Raw genomic sequence first — 26,595 nt, forward strand, 5'->3', positions numbered from 1 at the left:
GTAGGAACTGAGACATATGTTAACATCGTGGTGAGGCATTCTTTAATAGGAGCTGAGACATATGTTAACATCGTGGTGAGGCATTCTTTAATAGGAACTGAGACATATGTTAACATCGTGGTGAGGCATTCTTTAATAGGAACTGAGACATATGCTAACATCGTGGTGAGGCATTCTTTAATAGGAACTGAGACATATGTTAACATCGTGGTGAGGCATTCTTTAATAGGAACTCAGACATATGTTAACATCGTGGTGAGGCATTCTTTAATAGGAACTGAGACATATGTTAACATTATGGTCAGGCATTCTTTAATAGGAACTCAGACATATGTTAACATCGTGGTGAGGCATTCTTTAATAGGAACTCAGACATATGTTAACATCGTGGTGAGGCATTCTTTAATAGGAACTCAGACATATGTTAACATCGTGGTGAGGCATTCTTTAATAGGAACTCAGACATATGATAACATCGTGGTGAGGCATTCTTTAATAGGAAATTAGACATATGTTAACATCGTGGTCAGGCATTCTTTAATAGGAACTGAGACATATGTTAACATCGTGGTGAGGCATTCTTTAATAGGAACTGAGACATACGTTAACATCGTGGTGAGGCATTCTTTAATAGGAACTGAGACATATGTTAACATCGTGGTGAGGCATTCTTTAATAGGAACTCAGACATATGTTAACATCGTGGTGAGGCATTCTTTAATAGGAACTGAAACATATGTTAACATCGTGGTGAGGCATTCTTTAATAGGAACTGAGACATATGTTAACATCGTGGTCAGGCGTTCTTTAATAGGAACTGAGACATATGTTAACATCGTGGTCAGGCGTTCTTTAATAGGAACTGAGACATATGTTAACATCGTGGTGAGGCATTCTTTAATAGGAACTGAGACATATGTTAACATCATGGTGAGGCGTTCTTTAATAGGAACTCAGACATATGATAACATTGTGGTGAGGCGTTCTTTAATGGGAACTGAGACATATGTTAACATCGTGGTGAGGCATTCTTTAATAGGAACTGAGACATATGGTCACTTTTCTTTTGAAATGGGGGAATGGGAGATGAGCATTAGCAGACTCCAGCTGATGAATTTAGAGTATTGTCTGAAAAGACAGCACTAAGGACTTGACTGCATCTATACTAAAGGTAATGGTGAGGTTACCTGGCTGGAGGGTAATTTTTCTGCTATGTTTAGCACTTCCAACAAGACAATTAACTTCATACCAAAACAGTTTTGTATTATTGTGAGGAGTGGTCTGCCTTTGGTTTAGATAACTATCCTTGGTCTGCTTTATTACTTGCTTGCACTTCTTTCTAGCAGTAATTCTAGGCAGAGAGATTATTTTTGTATACAAGATTTAATATCCCCAAAACTTTTTCGTAACAGCAGTACCATGATGAAGTTTTGGGTCCTATTGTAGGTTAAAAGCCAAATGTTTGAGTCCTTCAATTTTGAAAAAAAAGGGTCTCTGGTTTCCCCTTACCTGTAGTGCAGTAACCTCATAGGTAGCATATTTCGCTGTAGGAGTCAAGAGTAAAGGGATGTACAGCAACCCTAAAAATAAATAAATTAACTAATATAAAAGTTCCCCATTTTCTGAACTTTGGACATTCAAAAGTACAGCCATTGAAATTTCAGTAGGAAACGCTAATTTTTTTCTGGTAATTAAAGGGGTTGGAATGGCTTTGTCCCTTTGAATTTTATTTTTTGGATAATGTTTGTCTTTATTTCAAGAAGCATGCTAAGGAAATAAAGCAAGGTTTTATTAGCGTCATTCTGAGACAGTAAAGGGGCTCAGTCCAACAAGATGAGCTCAGAGTAGCTGGATAATGTTGCTGGCTTTCAGGGAGTACGTTTTTGTATCACTGAATGTATCTTGCTTTGTTGGCTGACCAAGTTGCATTAGATGTCCTGGGCCCATATTATTTTCAGTGTCCTGTCTTGAAGACATTTTAAAGGATACATAATTAGAAATCTTTTAACAAAGGTGTTTGAGACTGTGATAATGTATGGATAAAAGGGTAGCAGTTTCTTCCGCTTCCCGATGAGTAATGCACTCTGCCTAAATCGTTATTAGAAGGGTAGCAGTTTCCTCCATTTCCCGATGGATAATGCACTCTGCCTAAATCGTTATTAGAAGGGTAGCAGTTTCCTCCATTTCCCGATGGATAATGCACTCTGCCTAAATCGTTATTAGAAGGGTAGCAGTTTCTTCCATTTCCTGATGGATAATGCACTCTGCCTAAATGGTTACTAGAAAAGATTTGTTCCCATTTTACGAATGAGCGTACCTATGGTGGTGTTATTTTGTCCTGTCCTAAGACCAATAAATAGTAGTGCAGCAGAAATAGGTGGTGGGAGTTTGTTTAATTATTTTTACATTTCCTAACAGCAGTGCTTGGCTCAGGTTCAAGATACTTGTATCTTACAACTTCCTAAAATTAATGGAAATGGTGTGCATGCATTTATTTATTTATATTTGTTTACTGGAGTATTGCATGAAGTTTAGTGAGTTATGATTTTCAGTGAGCAACTGTGTAAGTGGGACCACCCGTTCCATAATATCCTAGTTTTATTTTATAACTAGCAACTCTTTAGTTTGATAGCCTACAGACTCCACAGAGCAGGCAAACATAAACGAGGCATATATATGACTGAGTGACTGATGTAGAAGTACACTGACTTCAACTGTTTGTAATATGACCAAAGCATTGGTCTACAAAGGACAAAAATCCAGCTGCATTAAATCAATTAAAACAGAATTTCAAACATCAGTCAGTGTCCCTTGTAAATACAAGAGAGTGTCCCTCATCGCTACGTAACACAATGATAAATACTTAATATCATGTTGTGTCCAGGTTAAAAAAAAATATTGTGGGTGAACCTTCCAAATCTGAACAACTGACTGTCTCAGAAAAAACACCCAGAATGTTCAGAGCTTAGTAACTCTTATACATGGCACACACAGATTATCTAGTCTGAAAACCAACCAGGCAGGGGCACGTTGTTCTTGAAAACAGACAAGGCTTACTGCAGCTGCTAATTACTGTCCAGAGGTTAAAGATGCAGACTGATGTCTTTCCTTAACTTCAAGTCAGCTAATATAGATGGCACAGAGTCCCACTGCAAACAGCATTAATCCTTGTACAGTAAAAGGATGAATTGAACCTTTCAAGAAGCATTTTCACTACATTGCCAGGCAACTGATGAAATTTTCCTTTCCGGTAAGTCCCCTACCTTGTTGACAGTTTCAAAATAGTCAATGTCTAGTGAGCTTTTCTGCATTTAAAAGTTTAAAATTACACTAGAGAGTCGATTATCCTAATTAATTGGGACCTAGGGTAGTTTGGATAATCAAACATATAATTTAACTGGGTAAAAAAAACTTCTAAAATCTGTTTTTTTTTCTGTACGCAGGAATATACTTTTCAACCAGTCAGCAATTCCAGTGGACAATAAAGAATATTTTTCACACATGAGCTGGCTACAAGCTCAAAAAACATGCTCAAACAAATCCCTTTTATTTTCATGTCTGTGCAGCAGATTCCCTCTGCCTAAAATATGTGTACATTCCTCATTAGATTGCATTTACTGCTTGAGAATAATGTCATAGCTCAGTTTTAGCAGTACTGCGTGACAGTTAATACACTGGTGGCAAGTAAACTTTCTTTCAGTGTATTTTGCACTGCGAACATGGAAGTGGTTGCCATTTTTTCACTTTCTCATAATGTAGATTCATTTCTCCCATGAATCAGATATTTAAGTATCCAAAGCACCCATTTACCCCCTTAGATTTTGATATCAAAGTATAAATATCTGGCTTTTCTTGTATTTATGTACTCTAGACCAGGTAAAGGTAACATGTTTTTTTTTTTGGCGAAAGGATTTCAGTTGAGGCTTTTATTTGAGGCTGTCGGTTTACAAACCCTTGTTGTCATGACACTGAAATGTATTTTTAAAATGTACTTTAATATATAAACAAACTGCAATTCATGTAATCTGTGGTAATATTTATAGTTGACAGCTGTTTTCAGGCCTGATTTACAAGAAAGAACTAGAAAAAAAATCATACAAGAATTCTTATGCAAATGTTCATATTGTTCACAAACCCTATAAGTTACCATATCAAAAGAATATTTTTTGGCAAAACTAAATATGAACATTTGCAGAAACATTTTTGCTACGATTATTTTTCTGGTTGCTCCCTGTTAGCTATCCATCTTACTCCCCATTTCAACGGGTGTGTCCATTCATTCTCATTTACAGTGTGGAGGGTGCTGTCATCTAGGCAACTTTCAGGGGGGTTTCATTTTTCACTTTTAATCACACTCTTGGTGCCTGACATGTGATCTTAATAAGATGAGGGCTTGCTATGTCTTTTCCTGTATGCATTTGTGAATCTGCACACATGCAGTGAAGGTTATCACAAGAGGACAGTGAAGGCTGTCACATGAGGACAGTGAAGGCTGTCACATGAGGACAGTGAAGGCTGTCACATGAGGACATCGAAGGCTGTCACATGAGGACAGTGAAGGCTGTCACATGAGGACAGTGAAGGCTATCACAAGAGGACAGTGAAGGCTGTCACATGAGGACATCAAAGGCTATCACAAGAGGACAGTGAAGGCTGTCACATGAGGACAGTGAAGGCTGTCACATGAGGACAGTGAAGGCTATCATAAGAGGGCAGTGAAGGCTGTCACATGAGGACAATGAAGGCTATCACAAGAGGACAGTGAAGGCTGTCACAAGAGGACAGTGAAGGCTGTCACATGAGCACAGTGAAGACGATGACATCAGGACAATGAAGGCTGTCACAAGACGACAGTGAAGTTTGTCACATGAAGATAGTGAAGGCTGTCACATAACAGTAAAGGCTGTCACAAGAGGACAGTGAAGGTTGTCACATGAAGACAGTGAAGGCTGTCAGATAACAACAGTGAAGGCTGCCACAAGAGGACAGTGAAGGTTGTCACATGAAGATAGTGAAGGCTGTCACACAAGGACAGTGAAAGCTATCACAAGAGGACAGTGAAGGCTGTCACATGACAACAGTGAAGGCTGTCACAAGAGGACAGTGAAGGTTGTCACATGACGACAGTGAAGGCTATCACAAGAGGACAGTGAAGGTTGTCACAAGAGGACAGTGAAGGCTGTCACATGAGGACAGTGAAGGCTGTCACATGAGGACAGTGAAAGCTATCACAAGAGGACAGTGAAGGCTGTCACATGACAACATTGAAGGCTGTCACATGAAGACACGTTTGCAGAATCAAGTGCAAACAGTGTACAGTGCATAGCCCTTCATGCAGTTGGTGCCCACACTTCAGTGGTCCGGGTTATCCCCTCCCAAGCATGGGTGAGTCAGTACTAACTACTCTGTCCCTACCTTGCTAGTCCCTCTGACATCCAAGCTGCTGGGCAATCACAGTTATGTGGTTTACAGTCAGGGCTTTAACTCATTCCCTCCAGTGGAGCTCTGGAAGTTCGCACTGTAACTTCCAATGGGCACAGCCTAAGATTTGTGATACAATAAAATGTTATTCTCACATTTTAAACAAATGTCTCTGGAACCATAAGTGTTACTAAGGAAGTGAAAATGGCAAACTCTTTAAAGCATGCTACCACTATAAACACAGTTTGTGCTAAACTGGATTTTATAAAAGTCACAGTAAACACAGTAATTATTAAAAGTGTAAACAACTTAAAATATCTCAGCAATCACTCTGGTTACACACATACTATTAGTAGCACTTGATTCATCCAGTTTAGGGCTTTCATATGAGGCTCGGCAGTTCTGTCTGTGATGTTGATTGCTGAGATATGTAAAAAAGCATGAACTTTCTGACCATATAAATAAATATTATATGAAGAACAATTCATATCTCTTTACTTGCACTAGACAGACATCAAATTGTGTTTACCATTGTGTAACCTTTAAGATGAAATATGCTAATACTTTGTATGTATCATGGTTTTAAAATTATTAATGCAAATATTAACAAGCAATATTTGACGTTTAGAGGAGTACTAATACGTGTTATCCCTGCATGAAACATTTTCCTATCTTTAATAGACAATTGTTTAGTTAAGACTGGATTGTCACGTACTGCATTTAATGTAGTTTTCATTGAATTCAGATATGAATCATAGTTAGTTTACAAACAGTACCCCCACTTCTGACTTTAATGTAACATTTATAAGACATGGTTATATTACAATTACTCCAGCCCACCTGGAGGGTATCACTTTTGTAGAAACATACAACTCCTTTTTGTGTGACAGGTAAAAATAAAGCTATTTTGTCCTGTGATCTCACAGTTCCTGTATTAAAAACAAATTTTCCCAAGTCTCATTTATCCCCAGAGGGACAGCGGACATTAACAGTCTTTTATATGCTGTTGGTATAGCTGTACAAACCCAGCAATTTGAAATGTTCATAGTCTCTGCATACACACGTTTCATGGCCAGGTATGTGTTAAAGTTTGGATGCCAGTCTATAAACAGTTCATCACGTCTTCTCACTTTCACTCGTGTGGTTGAGTGCAGGAAAAACCACAATAAGAGAAAAATTGTCACACTTATAGTCAACAAATGCACAGCCAACAAAATAATTATGCAATAGTTCTGGGGTTGCTCTGCTTTTCCATTTGCTTTACTCTTGGCCATTTTGCCCTTGTGTATCAAATTGAAAGTTCTTTGTTCTTGTTCTGTCTTTCATCTGAAAAAGAGTTAAACTGCAAAACAGATTTATTCATTAACAGTTTCTTTATATAATTAGCTAATGAACTGTCAGCCTCCTGCTCTGCAGGCATGAGAGCTTTCCACTGAGGCACATAATATGCCCTTCCAAATACTACTTCAAAGGGGGTCAAACCCTTTACATTTGGAACTGTTCTCATGCTCAGCAATGCTCAGCAATGCTAGAGGTAAACAGCAAATCCAATTCTTCTGAGTCTCACTCATCAACTTCCTTAACTTGTTTTTCAAAATCCCATTGTACCTCTCCACCAGTCCTGCTGACTGTGGGTGGTAAGCACAGTGATTCCTCAAGGAAATCCCAAAAAATCTCCCAAGTTGCTGAATTGTCTGATTGACAAAATGTGTCCCATTGTCACTATAGATTCTTTCCGGTATGCCAAATCTAGGAATTATTTCCTTTACTAGGGCCTTTGCCACTGTTGCTGCATCCGATTCCTGGTTGGAAAAGCTTCTACCCATTTTGAAAACATATCTATGATCACTAAACAGTATTTCTTTCCTTCACATTTATTCAACTCTATGAAGTCCATACAAATAGTATGGAACGGATATGGTGGTGTAGGGAAACTCCCTTGCTTGTTTTTAAATGCTCCTTGTGCATGGTGCTTGTTACAAGTATGACAAGCTGCACAAAATTTTATTGTATAATTTATGTATCCATATGTTTGGAATATTCTATTTACTAACTGTACCATCCCCCCTGTTGAGACATGGCTCTGCCCATGGCTCAACAAAGCTGCATATCTAAATAAATTAGACGGCAATATTGTTTTTTCCTTTGGAAATGTACAGTCCATTCTCAAAAATTGCACCTTGTTTTACCCATTTTTGTTTTTCTGCTTTTGTAGTAAGCATTTGCATTGTTTTTAACATGTCTAAATCTAAAATCTCAAAGGGTTGTAATTCCTCATTTAAAAATAAAGTTTCTGAGTCTGAGGCTGCTTGCTTTGCAGCTGCATCAGCTCGTGCATTACCTTTTGAAATCTTATCCTGTTGTTTTGTATGAGCTACACATTTACAAATAGCTACTTTGGTAGGCAACTGAATAGATTCTAATAGCTCCAAAATAAATTGCGCATGATTAATAGGTTTTCCACTGGATGTAATCATTCCTCTATTTTTTTCATTGTTGTGCAAACGTTCACTTTCTTGCCTTCTACTAAAGTACATGCACCTGTCAAAGCTACCAGTTCTGCTGCTTGAGCATAGAAGTTGTGTGGCAAAGTTTGTGCTTCTAAAATTTCAGTGTCTGTAACTACTGCATACCCCACCAGATTCTTCCCTGTAGGACCCCTTCTGCATGAGCCATTCACGTAATATGTCACCTCAGCATCATCCAAGGGCATATCTGTAAGATCTTGTTTAGGTAAAGCTAACTGTTCATATGAGGTTGACTCAGCAGTATGGTCATACATGAAAGATGTCTAGCAGGAGAAAGGTATGCAACTTTTTCTTGTAGCAGAATTATTGCAACTGCATGAGGCATTCTCAATGTGAGAGGGTGGAATAACACCACTGAGGCTGAAGCCTGCACTGCCATTGCTGCTGCAACTACTGCTTGTACACAGTGAAGCAAAGATTGCACCACTGGGTCTAACTGTGATGAATAGTAAGCTATGGGGCCTTGCTTATCCCCATGCTGTTGCTTTAATACTGATGTCATGTACCCTTGCTTACAATTTACGGTCTGAAAGAACCGTTTGTGATAACTTGGAAGTCCTAAAACTAATGAAGAAGCTATTAACTGCTTCAACCTGCAGAAAGCCATTTCTGCTTCTGTTCTCCATTGTAAAATAATTTGGTACCCAGCTCCAACAAAAATTAGTTGTACCTAAGAAAGACATTATTTCTTTCTTAGTTGTTGGTTTGGGTGCTTGCAAAATTGCTGTTTTTTTTTCCCCTTCTCTTTTTTCCTTTATCTAGTATTCTACCTTTATTGGATATCACATATCCCAGGTATCTAACCTGTTTTTTTCCAAAGTTGTAACTTACTTTTGTTTACTTTGTGTCCTTGTATTGCTAAAAATTTTAATAATGCTACTGTATCCACCCTGCACTGCTGCTGGGTGCTGCTAGCAAGATGTCATTTACATAAAGTAGAATTTGACTACCTTCCGGTGGGGTAAACCCTGCCAGGTTGCTAGCCATTTTTTGTGCAAATATTATTGGGCTCTCACAATATCCCTGTGGTAGTCGAGTATATGTATACCTTTTACCCTGAAATGTAAATGCAAACCAATATTGACTATCAGGATGTATAGGTATTGAAAAGAAAGCATTGCTTATATCTACCACGGTAAAATACTTCTGTTGTGGCTTTAAATCATTCAACAAGGTATGTGGGTCTGGCACCGTAGGTGCTCTAGGTATTACTGCATTATTTACAGCTTGTAAATCTTGTACCATCCACCATTCCCCGTTTGCTTTTTTAACAGGAAATAGGGGTGTATCACATGGTGAATCAGGAGATTCTACCAGTACTCCTTTTTTGAGTAATGCTGCTATTATAGGCTTAATTCCTACTTCTGCATCCTTTCTCAAAAGGTATTGTCTTTTTCTGTGGTCTAAAAGCTGACTTTGGGGTAATTGTAACTGGTCCTGCTGTTTGAATAAGCCCTACATCTAACTTGCCTGTTGACCACAGAGTTGTTGGAATTTTACACAAGGCCTCTTCTTTTCCTTTTAATAAAAATGCTAATCAGCTGTCCTCACTAGATTGCAAGTGTACAGCTGTATGTGTCTGTGTCAACCAATTCAGTTTTTGTTTTGTATCCCTTGTCCTGACATTTCTAAATCAGTCTGTTTTCCCATTTTGTTACCTTTTTTTCTAAGTCTGCCCATTTAACACTTTTGTTTCTTGTCAAACTGACATGTGGCAGTCTATCGGACTTATACAATTTCATGAATTCCTGAGGTAATGAACAGCTTACTACACTGTTTCCCTCAGTATCCCAACATAAAGTTCGTAATATTAATCTGTCAGCAGGATTTTTTTTTGAACAATTCTTGCTCATATTTCTTATCAGGTCCTGGTGTGCTACAGTAGTATAGAGTACAATGTAACAAGTGCTGCTGATCAGTGTCAAGGGAGGGTACCTTACTGATGGCTACATTCATCAGTTCTTTGGTTACTGCCCCTGGACCAGTCATAACTAGGTCCTGGCTGTACCAATAATAGACTTCACCCTCTGATCACACCACAAAAGCATCCATTTGTCTTTGTGCTTCCATACCCTGCATGGTAGGATCTACTGTTATGCCAAATATCTGCACAAGGTCTCTTCCCAGTAAGTTTACTGGACATTTTGCAGAAACTACAATTTTACTTTTCTGAGTCATACCTGAAACAGGGTCAGTTATTGCTATATTATGGGAGAGTGGTTCCCTGTATAGCTGTCCATTTGCTGCTTTTACTAATATATAATCAGGTGATTCAGAATGTTTTGGTAACTTGGAGGGGTGTATCAAAGTCCGTGACGCTCCTGAGTCACACAGGAATTTGACTTCCCTTCCCTCCACCAGAAGTGTCACTTCTGGTTTTGTATCTGCTAGGTAGAGCTCCAGGCTCAACAATGCTAAATCTAAAATTTAATTTCCATTTTTATCCTCTACATCTGTTTGTACTTCCTCTATTCCCTCTACTACATTCACATTTTCTTTTTGTTTATTAACCTTTCCTGATGATTTTTGATTGTTATTACTATCATATAGTCAGTCCTCATCTCCTTTATCTTCTGTCATTGCTTTCTTATTTTGTTTACAGTCCCTAGCTAGATGCCCTTTTTACCTGACTGTAATACAAATATTTCAGCTCCGTCTTCAGCAGTGAAGACTTGTGCCCTTTTTTCTTTTTACTATTAAAGTGTCCTTCAGCATGTCTAGCATACTCAAGTAAGGCTTGCAGCCTGCTTGTTCAGTGATCTATCATATGCTTTGTAATAAAGCTACTGATAGAGGCAATGCAACCTTTTAAAAATGTATTTTTTTAATTGTTGTTTAAAGCATTCTAATAATCTAGCATAATATCCATCTATTGTCTCATTTTCCTGTTGTATGCATTAATTAATGCAAGTTCAGTCTGCTTTAAGTTTTCATTTCTCAGAGATTCTGTCTGTCAGACCTTTCACTATGTTGTCTAAAAATGTTTTTGAATTTCTAAGCTTCTGTTTTTCTACAATTTGCTTCCTCAATCCACCTGTGTGCTTGAGGTATGCCTAGTTGGTGCTGCTTTTTTGCCTGACCTCCTGCATCAGATTTAAGCTGTTTAAGGAGTTTAACTAGTGAAAGTTTATCTAGTTTACCATCAAATTCATATTTGTTAACACATTTTGTATAATATCTCACATTATCTGCTCACTGCAATTGCATATACTTCACATTATCCGTTAGGGGCGGATCTCGTGATCTCTCAGTGCACTGATTTCCCATGTCTTAAAAAAGACTGTTACGTAACCCTTCTCTTGTATCACGTGGTATCTTCTTCCCTGTATCCACAGTAGTGTCTAGAATGACTGTTTACTTTGCTTTGTTTTTCCCCTGATCTATGACCAAATATACAGTACTTCAATACATTCTCGTCCTGCTATCACAAATCTTAATAACAGTACACTGTAACCTGGTCCCTGATCTAAAACAAAGACAAAGAGGGAAATTCTTCTTACCTGAGCCTCCCGTTTATGACTGCATATTTTTCTTCTTGGGATCCAGTTTTCCGCTTTTCAACCACAGATCAGAAAGTGGACAGCCTCTTTACACACAACAATTCAGTCGGAGGTCTTTTCACTCAAGAAGAACCATTTGTTTTGGCAGCTTCTCCTAGATTTATTACCACCCATGCACTCTGACCTGCAGCTTACCAAGGGAATTCGGCTTAAGAAGGACCAAAATGTCAAATAAATTGTTAAAATCAGACTGTAAAAATCATTAGGCTTTTCAAAATGACAGTCAATAACACAGGATGCTCAGGTTCAAACAATATTGCTTTACTAATGTACATTAGGAGGCAAAAAACTATACAAAAACAAGTATAGAGTTTTGACTGGCTCTATACAGGAAATACCCTCAATTATATACCATTTGCAATCAGCTTTTGCCCACCTTACTGACGTGGTCAGTCACAGGGCATTTACATCACTATAGTCCATAATACTTCATTCATAAGAAGATGCTTAGGTAATGCTTTTTAAAAACTTTCCCATGAGAATAACACAGCTTTGCGAGGCACCTGGTCAATTACAATGTCTTCCTGTAGATGTTACTTCTTTCAAGGTTCTTAGATTAGTTAGTCAGTTCATCTCTTAATACGTTCCTTTGTCTCTCTGGTAGCAGCTGCACACTATCTCTGATAGTGTTCACAAGGCCATCCTTCTCGGTGGAAGGAAGAAAGATATACATGCATACATATTTATTTCTCTCTAACCCAGCAGATAATAACTGCTGAAAGACATAAGCTTGCTGAGCTGGCTACTGCCAGGGTCAGAGGTTAACCACACTGCAGCTAAGTTTCAAGCAATTATATGCAAGATCATTTCTACTGCCATATTGTTAAATAGAATCAAATGCATTACATATTATACTGTTTCTAAACTTTGCACTACATATATGTTTAAGTACATATTCTTCTAACAGTTTATATATGTTTAAGTACATATTTTTCTAACAGTCAACTAAATAATGTCCTACTGCTAAGAAGGCCATGGATTCTTTTAGCAGCATTACCATTGTGGCAGGTCTAGTCACCTGATAGTGTAAACATTGGATCTAGGTGATTGTCACTATTGATGTGACACCCCTAAAGCATCTGAAAAAATGGGAAAATGGGTTGTCGATGGATGGATGAAAAGATGGATTGTCTTGCTTTTCTCTAATTCCAGAATTATTTCATTTTTATTTACTTTTTCAGGTGGTTGGGCTGGACCACTAAGGGGCTCCCTTTCAGCCATGGCTGATGTATGTTCTACCACACTGAGCATGTGTGACCTCTGCATGGAGGCAGAGATGGCAGCTGTGTGCTCTACCACACTGAGCATGTGTGACCTCTGCATGGACGCAGAGATGGCAGCTTGTTCTACCACACTTAGCATGTGTGACCTCTGCATGGAGGCAGAGATGGCAGCTGTGTGTTCTACCATACTGAGCATGTGTGACCTCTGCATGGAGGCAGAGATGGCAGCTGTGTGTTCTACCACAATGAACATGTGTGACCCCTTGTATTGAGTTGGAGATGGCTGCTGTAGTAATATTTCTCACTCCTTGAACAAGCACAAGTTGTGATACAACTGAATAATGCATCAGAGGTGAGGCCCCACAGAGAGTATGCTGGGCCACATATTATTTTCCATCTTCAGAACAGTAAAGTCCAGCAATGAAACAAACTCCAGTAGTGAGTTAATGTTTAGATTATTTAGCATGGCTGAGCGCTGTACAGCAGCTGGCTGTATGGCACATCTAATTCTGCAGCTAAGCCAGCTTCATTGTTTTAGAGAAATAATACCCTGATTATTGTCCAGGGAATGGGAGTTCAGTTACTGGTTTGAGTGCTTGACCAAGCCGGCACTTGAAGGTAAATATAACTCGGTTATTATGACATAAAAATTGAAAGAATGGGCAGAATGATTACTCCTAATTGGGGGAATTAAATCTAGAATGAAGAAAGATAAATCTCAAGCAATTGCTAAGCTCTGGAGGGCAGAAAACAAGCAACCAAGCTATTGGAACAATTTTAATTAAGGAGACAAGACAACCTGGGAGTAAGAAAAATGGTGTTTCTACTCAAGGAAAGGAATTGTTTAACATACTTGGGTTTAGAGAGGACAGTTGAAGACATGCATAAGAGAAAAGGGAATAGAATCTTTCCCACTGCATATTCCATATTTAATGGACCCAAACAAGGAAACACCTTATAATTAGAGCATCCAGTGGGAGGCTAGAACTGAGAACGAACCTGATACACAAATTTAGGGAGAGCTGGAGTCAACAGTTAGATGTAGAAATAACAGTTGAGAACTAGATGGATATATGCAGTAGGCCCAGATATGCCACTAAGTCCAGGAAATTTCAAATTTTTGCATGAAAATATCTCCACAAATATTTCTGTCCACCATGTAGATTAAATCATATGTTCTCACTGACAGATATTAATTGTTGGAGATGTAATGATCATGTGAAAGAAGATTGGGAACTTATGTTTTCATTTTGTGGGAAACTTCAGACATTTAATGATAATATTCAAGATTTGATTGCTCAAGTGTTAGAACACCACATTATGTTAACTAGATAAATTATGCTATTGAATTGGATAAAAGGAACATATCACAGGCACTTTAAGATGGGAATAACTTTCCTACTGATAGGTGAAAAAAGATAAGTTGCCCAGAGATGGAAAAGTCCTGAACATCCTACAAATAGAAGATAGTGTAATGTAATGTTTAGAGTCCCAGCTTTACATGAAGATGGAAATAAAATTGGATGTGAAAAAATAAGTAAGTTAACAGTAAGAAAATGGAAGAAGCGGCATCTTATACATTAGATAGGTGGATCAACAGACTAACGAATACAAGACAAAGCATATTAACGGGTCATAATGCTTTTGTTTTCTTATTAACTAATTAATGTATTTATTTACATTTGATTACAGGGAAAGTCTGAATGGGAGACCATTTAAAGCAGGGGTCCAACAAGAAAAGCTCCAAAGTATTTTAAAACATTTTACAGTCTTCAAAAATAATGCAAAAAACAACTACACTTTAAATAATTACATCAAATTAGACAATATAATAACATTGGTTAAGAAAGGATACAAGTTATATGACAATTATTTAATAGTTAGAGAAATTTTAGCCTATTTATAGAAAAACTAAACATAAGTTAGTATAACACAAACAGAAATTGCAATATAAAGCGAGAGAAAAGCAGGTTTGTGTAATATTTAGAGAGAAAGCCAAGGGGGAGAAATTGATAAACACAAAGAAGTAAGTGAAGAAGGGAGAGTAAGGAGATGCAGGTATGAACAGGTATTCGCTCACATTTAGGGATCATTTATCTTGGTGTTGATCAAGAACAGAGGCTGCTTTTGGCTTGGAAACTTTCAGAATGGTTTTGGAGGATGGGAGGGAGGGTATTGACCTGATGGATACAGGTAAGGAATTCCAGGCCGTAGCAACATGGTACAAGTACAGACAATGCCCAGTAGATTTGATAGGTTTGTAGACACAGAAATTTTGGTCATTGGATCATAATGATTATACGGGCACATAATTCTGTAGAATGTTATTTAGTGCTGGCCAAGCAGATGGATTCTGGATAATTTTATAGGTGGCAATAAGCTGTCTATTAATTAATAGACATTGTTCAGTTTCCACATGTTTAATTGTCCAGGAGCAGTGATTGTGTAACTTTTAAATGCTGACATGTACTAGAAAATGTTGGAACCAATGATCAGTGATGTGTTATATGTTGATTGTTTGTGAATGCTACTTGTAAATCCTGGCTACTTGATACATGAGTAATATTTGAGTGTAGTTTATTATAAATCACTCCAGGATAAATACAAAAGTTTACCACATATGAGGATTGCACAGTGGTTATGGTTTTTGAACTCTAAACCATTTATTAATAAAATATTCCTGATGAAAGGAAATGTCCCTATTAAGTGTTATAAACACAAGAAATGTAAGGTTGTTTATGAATGGTGGATTGAAAAGGTTGAGAGAGCAGAAAGGTTTATGGAAAATTATTGGAATCACTTTAACAAAGTTCCTAGTGTAAAGAATATAATTAAATATTTTAAGTCTAGATGTTAATTTAGCAGGCTGATAAAAAAACTTGAAGACAATTGAAATTGAAGATTGCAAAGAAATTCCAAAAATAACAATAACGTATTGTATAAACATTTTGGGAGTTATAGGAAATAAGCAGTTTCTAATTATTTTTTTGACTATTGATGGTTGTATAATTACTGATCCTAGCAAATTAGGTAGCATTTCTGCAGATCATTTTTTGGTGCTTTTAATAAAAGCCTTTAATAGTGGTGATTGTCGTGAACCTATAACATTTGTTTTTCTGGCTACCGTTTGATTTTAGACAGGGATCTAATAAAAGAAATCTTCAGATGTGATTAAAAACAATTCTGCTTGCTGGTTCAGGTGGGCTGAATAGATACTTTATCGGTAACATTAAGGTTGATCTGGTTGATTGTTTATCAATTTTGTTTCAAGAATCATTAGAACAAAGTTATATTCCAGCTTTGTGGAGAAAGGGTATTGTCATACCTATTTCTAAGAGATGGGGGGGGGGTAAATATTGATAATTATAGACCAATTAAGTCTCACCTGTATTTGAGTAAATGTTTTGAAAGATCAATATGATTATCTGATTCATGATTCTGGATGTATAGTTGATGATTTACAGCATGGCTTTACCAAGGGACACTTTTGTTTAACTGATTTGCTAGTGTTTTATTGCAATGTTAATCTACCTGTAGAGCTGGCCACAATGGATGTAGTGTATTTTAACTTTATCAAGGCTTTTACTTTGTTCCTTATGGGTTTATCATTAGGATAATGTCTCATCTTAAAATTAACCCTTATATAATTGGTTGGATGGACAGGTGATCGAGGGGTTGGAAGTGTAAGGTGAAAGTCAAGGCTTTACTTTCAGAATCAAAAAGTATAATTAGAGGGGGATACCTCAGGTATGTGTGATTGTGCCCATCTTGTTTGAAAATTTCATGACGTCTTCTTGAATCAAATAAGATTTGGGTCAGTAAGTTTGCTGATGAGATAAAAATTGAGGAGGGGCCATCTTAAACTTTCCTGACCAAAGAAGGTTACAGGATTATTTAGATCTTCTTGTACAATGGTCTAACATGCTTTAATGCTAAGAAAATTTCAGTTATCCATTCTGGGAAATCTAAATGTAGATATCTTATTCTATTAACGTCTTGTGGAGGTGGTCTGTTAAGGACTTGGATATTGCTGTGGATGTTAAATTACAATTTGACGAGCATCTGTCCGCCATGCTTAGAAGGCGTTATAGCATTTTCAATACTATTAAATGCTATTTTATTAGTCAGTCAGGTGTGGTTCTTCTTCCTATATACCTATCTGCAGCATGACCAGTCACTGAATATTGTGGGTCATTCTGGACATATAGCTTTGTGCAAATTAAAAGGCTGGAAAGAGGTTAAAGATTTTGTACTAAAATGATGGTAGGATATAGGTATCCTGGTTAAAAAGCTAGATTAAAGACATGATTTTTCCATTGATAAAGTTAAAATACACTACATCCATTGTTTTACAATAGGAAGGTTTGTGGCAAGTACTGTGGTGGCAGGACAGGTAGCTTTCATCCTTCTAAGTTGGGAACTGCTGATTGAGAGCCCAGTGTCCAAGTGTATTAGTTCTGGTTTAGGCACTTGGGCTTCAGGCCAGTTATTTTACATTAAGAAGGTTCGTGGTCTGCACTCTTGTGGGAGAAGAGGCTGGACTCTGCCCTTCTGAGCTGGGAATTTCTGGTTAAAGGTTTATAGTGCCTGAATATTTGAACTGTATCTTACTGAAATTGGTACACCTTGTTTGCTCTAGCATAGACTAGATCCAGGCCTGCTGAATCTAGCTTTGTTTATATGCTTGTTGTTTGTTTGCTTGTTATTTCCCTGGAAGCTAATTCCACCTAATCTGCGGCTTCTCAGCTTCTGTGGATCACTAGTGATATCTGCATTGCTTACTGTACTTGTTCCTTGTTTCACTTGAAAGAAAGTTACTGTTTGTCGTTTTTCATTTAGATACTTGTAACACATTGCACTCAAGTTACCTGGCACTTGTTCACTAAAGCAATGATATAAGTCAGCACTAAATTTAAAAGTACTACACCCTCACTCCCCACTGGCCCTTGTTTTCAATTATTAAGGAATTCCCAATATTATTCTAGCATGTCCAAAGGTCAGTTGTCAATCTCCTCTCTGGTCCAGCTGGTGAATCTGGGAATCTTGAGGCAATGTTATAACTGCCTCATGTACACAGACAACCCTCTCCTCCTTCCACATAACACAAATACTTAGAGATGCAGCTATTTAGCCAAACTGGAGGCTGAGCTCTCTCAACTCAGGACTGGCAAGACCAGACAGGAGGAGAAGGCAACTACACACACCACAAAACCAGCCTCACATAATGCTACCACACCACTGAATCAAACACATAAACACACAAAGACATACTCGGAGGCTCTGAGTAAAAATTTACCTAAACAGCAGAGGCCTCCAAAGCAGACACCCAAACAACTGCTACCTCAAGACACCCCACAAGCAACACATAAACCACAAAAGCAGTGTGCAAAGCAGTCACAGCCCTTAAAGCCAAATACAACACCAAACATACTTGTCATAGGTGACTCCATAGTCAGACACACTGACGTCCCACTCACCAGGCTGAACAAGGAGAGGGTCACAGTAAGCTGCCTATCGGGCTAGAATCCGCCACATAACACAAGCACTGGTCACTCCACGGCAAGTACAAATATGACACAGTCATTGTCCATGCTGGTGTGAACGACCTGAGACGTACCTCCCTGGACTACATGAAAAGAGACATAGAGGAGCTCTCTGATTATGTAGCCCAGGCAGGTATGACCCTAACCCTGAGCAGTATCCTTCCTTCACCAAGAATGATGCCACAATATAGAGACAAGATGATCAGCTTTAACAATTGGCTTAATGTCTGGTGTCATTCAAAGGGGATCCAGTGTCTGTCTGCCTGGGATGACATGCTTGACAAGCCACGCTGCTTCGCAAGGGATGGCTTGCACCTGTCACCCCCGGGATTACAGATATTGGCTAAGGCTCTTGCCACCCCTATAGTGCCTTTTTTAGGCAAGGCTCAAATTCTAAACCTACCACCCTAGAAAACAAAAATGGGAAGAAACTGAGGGTAATGCTGCTCAATGCCAGAAGTCTAAATCTCAAAATGCACGCACTCGAGGCCCTTCTCAGTATGGAGAACATCGATGTCTGTGCTGTAACTGAAACCTGGTTCAAGGCTCCTGAGAGCACCCCGGCACTATTAGGTTTACCTCATATCATGCAATCCGGCGCCAAAACCCGGACGACACCACAAAAGGAGGGTGTATCCATATTCATAAAGGATACCCACACCTCCAGGTTGGTGGCAATGCAGCTTTGGAAACCATCCAGGTGCAACTAACCATAGGCAAAACTGCTCTACAAATTGTAGCATGCTACAGGCCACCCTCTCAAACTCAGGAACACCACACAGCCTTCCTGAAGACACTGGAGGGTATAAATGTATCTCCAAACACCATCATATTGGGTGACTTCAACTACCCGAATATAGACTGGGAACATTACTCAAGCCCTAACTTTCTAGCCCAACGGTTCCTGGAGTTCATAAATTCAAATGCCATGGAACAGCTAGTCACTGTTCACGAGAGGAGAAAATATACTAGATCTCATTATCACAAACATGGGGACAAAATGCTCCACACCGAAGTATATCCCTCATTGGTGAGATCTGATCATAAACTAATCTCACTGGAAATCCACATCCCGCCCACCCCAAACAAAAGACCACAGTGAAGAACTTCTCTAAAGCAAACTTCACACTACTCAAGACTGGTGTAGTATCCTTCAAGGCCCCTGAGACAGTGGAAACCACAACCCAAGCTGGAAGCCCTTACAAATGCCTTCTATGAACACCTCCAGGACTGCATGGATCAGGCAATCCCAAATAAAACCAAGACTCTTTCCACAAAGGGCAAACATCCAGTCTGGTGGACCCCAGCCATTAACAAACTTTACAATAAGAGGAGAAAGCTATTACATGATAGAACAAAATCCATAAAAGGGAAGTCACCCTGATCATTATTAGTAAAAAATACGAGCACTCATAAAATCAACTAAGGTCAATTTTGAGAGAAAAATTGCCATGGATTCAAAGGACAATCATAAGGCCTTTTTCAGCTATGTTAGGAACCTGGGTGGAAACTCCCAGATATGCTCAGAATTAGTCCAAAATGATACAAAAATCACTGAACCCACAGACATTGCCAACATACTGGCAGACAGGTTCAGTGCAAACTTCACCCCCCTCCCCTAAAGGAGAGATAACTATCCCAGCGGAGTGTAGCCTCCCAGACATCTCAAATGCACAGGTGAAAGCTGCTCTCTCTAAAGCTAAAAACACAGCATCAATGGGACCGGATGGTGTCCCCGGCTGTGTGCTACACGAGCTAAATGAGGAATTAAACCCGCACATAAGGCAGCTGTTTAATCTCAGCCTTACCACAGGATACGTGCCCAAGGAGTGGCGTACGGCAACTGTGGTCCCACTCCACAAAGGTGGTGCCTCTACGGACCCTGGTAATTACCGCCCCATAAGCTTAACAAGTCTAGTCTGCAAAGCTATGGAGAGGATCATAATGGAGCTCATAAACAAACATATAGGGGACTTGCAGACATTGGACCCGACCCAGTTTGGCTTCATCAAGGGAAGATCATGCCTTTTGAACTTGGTCGACTTCGTCGAAACAGTCACCAAGGCCATTGATGAGGGAAAGGCAGTCCATACAGCCTACCTTGACCTTGCAAAGGCTTTCGACACAATACCCCACTCCGGTATTGTAAAAAAACTTACCAGCTTAAATGTAAACCCATATGTCACAAGATGGGTTGCAAACTGGCTTAAAGACAGAACACACAGGGTTAGAGTTGCTGGCGCTATGTCAGACTCCAAGCCGGTCACAAGTGGTGTACCACAGGGCTCGGTCCTTGGCCCCCTATTGTTCGGCATCTACTTCTCAGAAGTACAGGCCAACATGGGAGGTCTTTGGCTGACAAAGTTTGCAGACGACTGCAAACTGGGCGCCATAGTGGAAAGTGCATCGGACACGGATATCCTTCAGAAGGGACTCACGGAAACAGATAGCTGGTGCCAGAGCCATGGCCTGAAGTTAAATGCCAACAAATGTATAGTCATACCCTTCGGGAAAAACAAGGTAACCCCAAGCTACCATATAGATGGCAATCCACTAAGCACAGAAGAGGTTATCAGGGACCTGGGGACCCAGGTTGACAGTGGCCTTTCTTTTGACACTCACGTTGCTAAAGTGGTTGGAAAGGCGTTCTACATTGCCCACCTGATCATGAAGGGATTCGCATCCAGATCTAGTGAGGTCATTGTTCCCCTGTACTCTTCACTTATCAGACCAATGATCGAGTACAATGCCCCATTCGGGATGTATCTCGCCCGACATCTGCAGCAATTGGAGAGACCCCAAAAGTTTCTCACCAAAGGATAAAGGGACTCCAAAATCTGTCATATGTTGCCAGATTGAAGAAACTCCAGCTCTATTCAGTGCATACCGTCTGCTCAGAGGTGACATGTGCCTGACATACAAGGCCATGTCCAACCCGGAATTAATGGACATGCTCCACCTCAAAAAATCCAAATCCACCAAAACCACTAGAGCAAGCGACTTAAACCTTAGCAGGGATATAAATAGGACGTGCTGGAGGGATAGATTTATCACTCAGAGACTCCCTATGCTGTGGAATAGAGTCCCGGTCCATGTGAGGCAGAGCACCTCGCTGGCTCTGTTCAAGAGAAATCTTGACCTGTGGATGGGAGATCGTAGGTTTACCCCAGGAATCATCTCTGTGTCACTGCTGGACAGAGGCACAACAAACTAATGGGCACAGTATTTTTTCATATAAGGGTTGGCGTAAGCCACAAAAATTCGGGCTAGGCTTATAAATGCCTTAGGGCAGATAGCCTAGTATAAACCTATGAACCTATGAACCTAAGGTCTAAGCCTTATTAATGAGATCTAATCCTGTTGTTGAGGTGTAAAAATAATGAGGCTCTGTTTGCTACTTTAGCTATTAATTTTTTGAAATACTGTCCTAAAACAGGAAATTATGATCTTTTGATTGAGCTCCCTAAACCAAGAACTCTACATATGTTGTCATGCATTTGTTTTAGTGCAGGGTGTTTGTAGAACAATTTGCCAACTTATATTAAATCATTGGGTAGTATAACTGCTTTTAGAAGGACTGTAGATAAGTGGATTGATCCTAATGTATATGAACCAGGGTTTTTATATGGTAAGCTCTAAACTGCCCCATGGGGGTTTTGAGTTCTTTTTTCTATAATACACTGAACATTAATGCATCTATTGACCAAATTAATCTGCCCCTAGCAATATGTGAGCCTCAACCTCTCTGCCCCCACAGTCAGCTGGTATCACTATCTAATTCCAAGACACTTATGTCTTACCTCCCTGTTGTAATAGTAATAATAATAATAATAATAATAGTAATAATAATAATAATAATAATAGTAATAGTAATAATAATAGTAATAATAACAATAATAGTAATAATAATAATAGTAATAATAATAATAGTAATAATAATAATAATAATAATAATAATAATAATAATAATAATAATAATAGTAATAATAATAATAATAATAATAATAATAACAACAATAATAATAACAATAATAATAATAATAATAGTAATAATAGTAATAATAATAGTAATAGTAATAATAATAATAATAATAATAATAATAATAATAATACAGATCCCTTTTAGTTTATTAAAAAAGCTAAATGCAGAGTCTGCCAGGAATTACCCAAGATAAACACAATATCAGTGGGAGCACAAATATATGCAGAGCATGGAGACTTTCCTGTGACTCCAAAAACTAATTCTTCTGTCAAGAACTGTGACCTCTGCATGTCTTCCATGCTCCCTTAGATGACCACATAACACTTAAATATAGACCTAGATCCAGATCAGTCTTCGGGTGTCTTAGTTTGCTTCTACCTTGATAAGAGGCCAAGCTGCTAAGAGAGATGAAAACTGAAGTTTAATACCTGGATTTAATTTCTATTGTAGCCTCAGAGGTGACTGAACCATCCAAAAAAAAAAAAGCAAGCAAATCTACCAAATATGCTAAAAGGACATCAGCAGACCTAATCCCATAACACAGAGGGCTAATGCCCTGACTTTACCCCAAATGACAAATGTTTGGTGATGGAGTAACCAGGTGAAAGACGGTGGTAATGAACCATTGTCAGTAGGTCAGCACCCTGAGGGGCAGACAGTTTGGTTTGCTGCACTGGTGACATCTGCAGGAATGAAGGCTTATTGCCATAGTATAAAGAGTCTTGCATGTCTGTGGAGCTTGCTTGGGAGGTTGTACATAAAAGGAAGCAGATATGCATCTCTTGAGGGAACTATAATTGAGCTTGCAAGACTGTTATGGAGGTGAGGATAGGACAATCCACAGGATCTACAGTCTGATCCACTCTATAATATATGACTCTTGTCTCCACCAATTAACAAGTGGGCTGAGAGTTCTTATCCTGATGGAGGAATGAATGGGTGGTGCAGGAAGGTGGGCCACTTGGCTGAGCTTGCAGACCAAAAAAATAAAATAGAACTAACTAAATAAATAAAAAAGGTCATCAACAGAAAATGTGACCTTGGCCAGAGTTCAAAATACAGGGTAAAAAGACAGCTTTGTCTTGTAATCCTTGTCAAGCATAATAGTCCCAAGCCTCTAGCTTGAATCTTAATTTTAGACCCAGTCACATAATATAGAGCATTTAAGATCAGTACAAATATCTCAGGAAATCTGAACTGAGAACACACTTGGAAAAAGAAACATAATTGAATGCATCAAATGCTATCTCAGCACAGAGGCTAATCATCATCATTGAAGGCCTACTTGATTTCATAAAGTCCTGGGTCAATATAAGAATTTTTTGTAAGATTATAAAACGCTTTCTTGTCCTAAAATGACACTACCCTAAATCTATAAAATTAGGTACCAAAGGAGCCACTGTTGAGGCTAACTGGGCCATTCATAATTTGTAGTCATGATTTGGTACAGATACTGGCCTATACAAGGCTGTACTGTCTGGAGCAGCTCTGGTACGACTGGTACAGCAGCTCCTCTCTAAGAAGAGGGCACTGCATTATTACTAAGAACATGATTTGAGAAGAGGGCACTGCATTATTACTAAGAACATGATTTGAGAAGAGGGCACTGCATTATTACTAAGAACATGATTTAAGAAGAGGGCACTGCATTATTACTAAGAACATGATTTGAGAAGAGGGCACTGCATTATTACTAAGAACATGATTTAAGAAGAGGGCACTGCATTATTACTAAGAACATGATTTAAGAAGAGGGCACTGCATTATTACTAAGAACATGATTTGAGAAGAGGGCACTGCATTATTACTAAGAACATGATTTAAGAAGAGGGCACTGCATTATTACTAAGAACATGATTTAAGAAGAGGGCACTGCATTATTACTAAGAACATGATTTAAGAAGAAGGTACTGCATTATTACTAAGAACATGATTTAAGAAGAGGGCACTGCATTATTACTAAGAACATGATTTAAGAAGAAGGTACTGCATTATTACTAAGAACATGATTTAAGAAGAGGGCACTGCATTATTACTAAGAACATGATTTAAGAAGAGGGCACTGCATTATTACTAAGAACATGATTTGAGAAGAGGGCACTGCATTATTACTAAGAACATGATTTAAGAAGAGGGCACTGCATTATTACTAAGAACATGATTTAAGAAGAAGGTACTGCATTATTACTAAGAACATGATTTAAGAAGAGGGCACTGCATTATTACTAAGAACATGATTTAAGAAGAGGGCACTGCATTATTACTAAGAACATGATTTAAGAAGAGGGCACTGCATTATTACTAAGAACATGATTTAAGAAGAGGGCACTGCATTATTACTAAGAACATGATTTAAGAAGAAGGTACTGCATTATTACTAAGAACATGATTTAAGAAGAGGGCACTGCATTATTACTAAGAACATGATTTAAGAAGAGGGCACTGCATTATTACTAAGAACATGATTTAAGAAGAGGGCACTGCATTATTACTAAGAACATGATTTAAGAAGAGGGCACTGCATTATTACTAAGAACATGATTTAAGAAGGGGGTACTGCATTATTACTAAGAACATGATTTAAGAAGAGGGCGCACTGCATTATTACTAAGAACATGATTTGCTATTTTTACAAATTCTTCAGCTATTTAACTTTCTACAGGTTTATAGCTTAGTAGGCAAACCACTAGGACTACAGGTCATGCAACTAACTTTCATACAGATGACTATTAATAATACATCCAGATCAGTAAAGTAACCATTGAGGAATCTGTCTGACCTAGCTGCAACTTAGATAAGACTAAATCATGCAAGAAATGATTGATTGGCTGTTTCATATTGGGTCCTTGGACCTCATCACTGTGAAATGATCTGTGGTAATCTCTAAAGCCAGATGGTATATCTTTTTTTTTTTCCTCAATTGTTTTTATTTAAAATGTTAGCAGGAAAACATTAATATATGATAACAGAAATATTATAAAACAAATATACATTATCTAAAAGAACAATAATAATAACTAAAATAACTATTTACATTGGTGTCTACTATAAAACAAAACTTTTTAAACAGAAAAAGAAATGTGATGAGTTGTTAGTTAATTATTAAAGTATCAGTCAAAACAACACCGCACCGAACTACAAAGAATACTGTGGCAGTGAAATAATAAATATGATCAGTCCCAAGAGTTGCCACAGTAATCACCAGGCTGCAAAGCTGCAAGACCATTCTGAATCAATGCTTTTCATTCACGTACAAGGAATCAAATAAGCGTTACTGCTGTATCAACTGTAGGCTTAACCACAATATAGAAATCCAAAATACACAAAAAACGGCTTCTTAGAGTATTTTATTTGTTAGCGCTTTCACCATTCCGGATTCATCAGACAATACAAACAAATAACTTCTCTCTCATTTAAATAGTACTTCATTACTTTCTATTGGTTCATAGTAAAAGCATTCATTACATCATTTCCTTAACTTCACTTAAATTAAAACATTTAATTCAATATTTAAAATCGAATCATTTATAGAAACTTATCACTATGTGCAAAATCGCAAGAAAGATAGATACATAAATACTGATAAATATGGTTATTCATAAATATTATAACTTCATGGTTAAAACTGTACAACTTGTCTAATGAATATAATAAATACGTAGATTAGTGAACCTAACACATAACATTCATAAAAATAACATTCATAATAAAAGAAAGATAGAAAAATCTAAATGCTAGACAAATTAAAACAACAAATGTGCACTATAATTGGGATGAAATGTTTTACCTAATAGACAACTTCCTATTCTTTAGAATGGGCTTCAATGGGACTTTGTCATTGATACCTGGACTGACGTCTGCTCTAAGTCTTACAATCCATCTGACTTCATATTCTTCAGTATGGTTACATATGTCACCACCTCTCAAAGTAACCTCCACCATTTGTAATACCATAAAACTAAAACTATGTGATGGCCCCATAGTAATCACGTGTTTTGCCAGTGCGTTATGGATATATCCTGTTCGTATATTATACATATGATCTCTTATCCTCTCACGTAGCTTTCTATTCATTTTTCCTATATAGAAAGCTTCACATTGAGAACATTTAGCAAGATATACTAAATTCTCGCTCTGACAGTTGGTATATGTATTAAAAATAAATTTCTTTTTGGTTCTCGGATGTGTGAATTCACCATTTGTATTAATGTAACTACACTGCCCACAATTACCACATGGTAAAGTATTGGTTGACTCATCTTCCCTATTCTTCTCTTTCTTATTCAACGAACGATGGCACAACATGCGTTTTAAGTTCTTCCTATTTTTAAACGAGAA

The sequence above is a fragment of the Protopterus annectens genome, chromosome 4.part0, assembly GCF_019279795.1.
Source record: "Protopterus annectens isolate FY-2018-M chromosome 4.part0, PAN1.0, whole genome shotgun sequence".
Taxonomy (NCBI): domain Eukaryota; kingdom Metazoa; phylum Chordata; order Ceratodontiformes; family Protopteridae; genus Protopterus; species Protopterus annectens.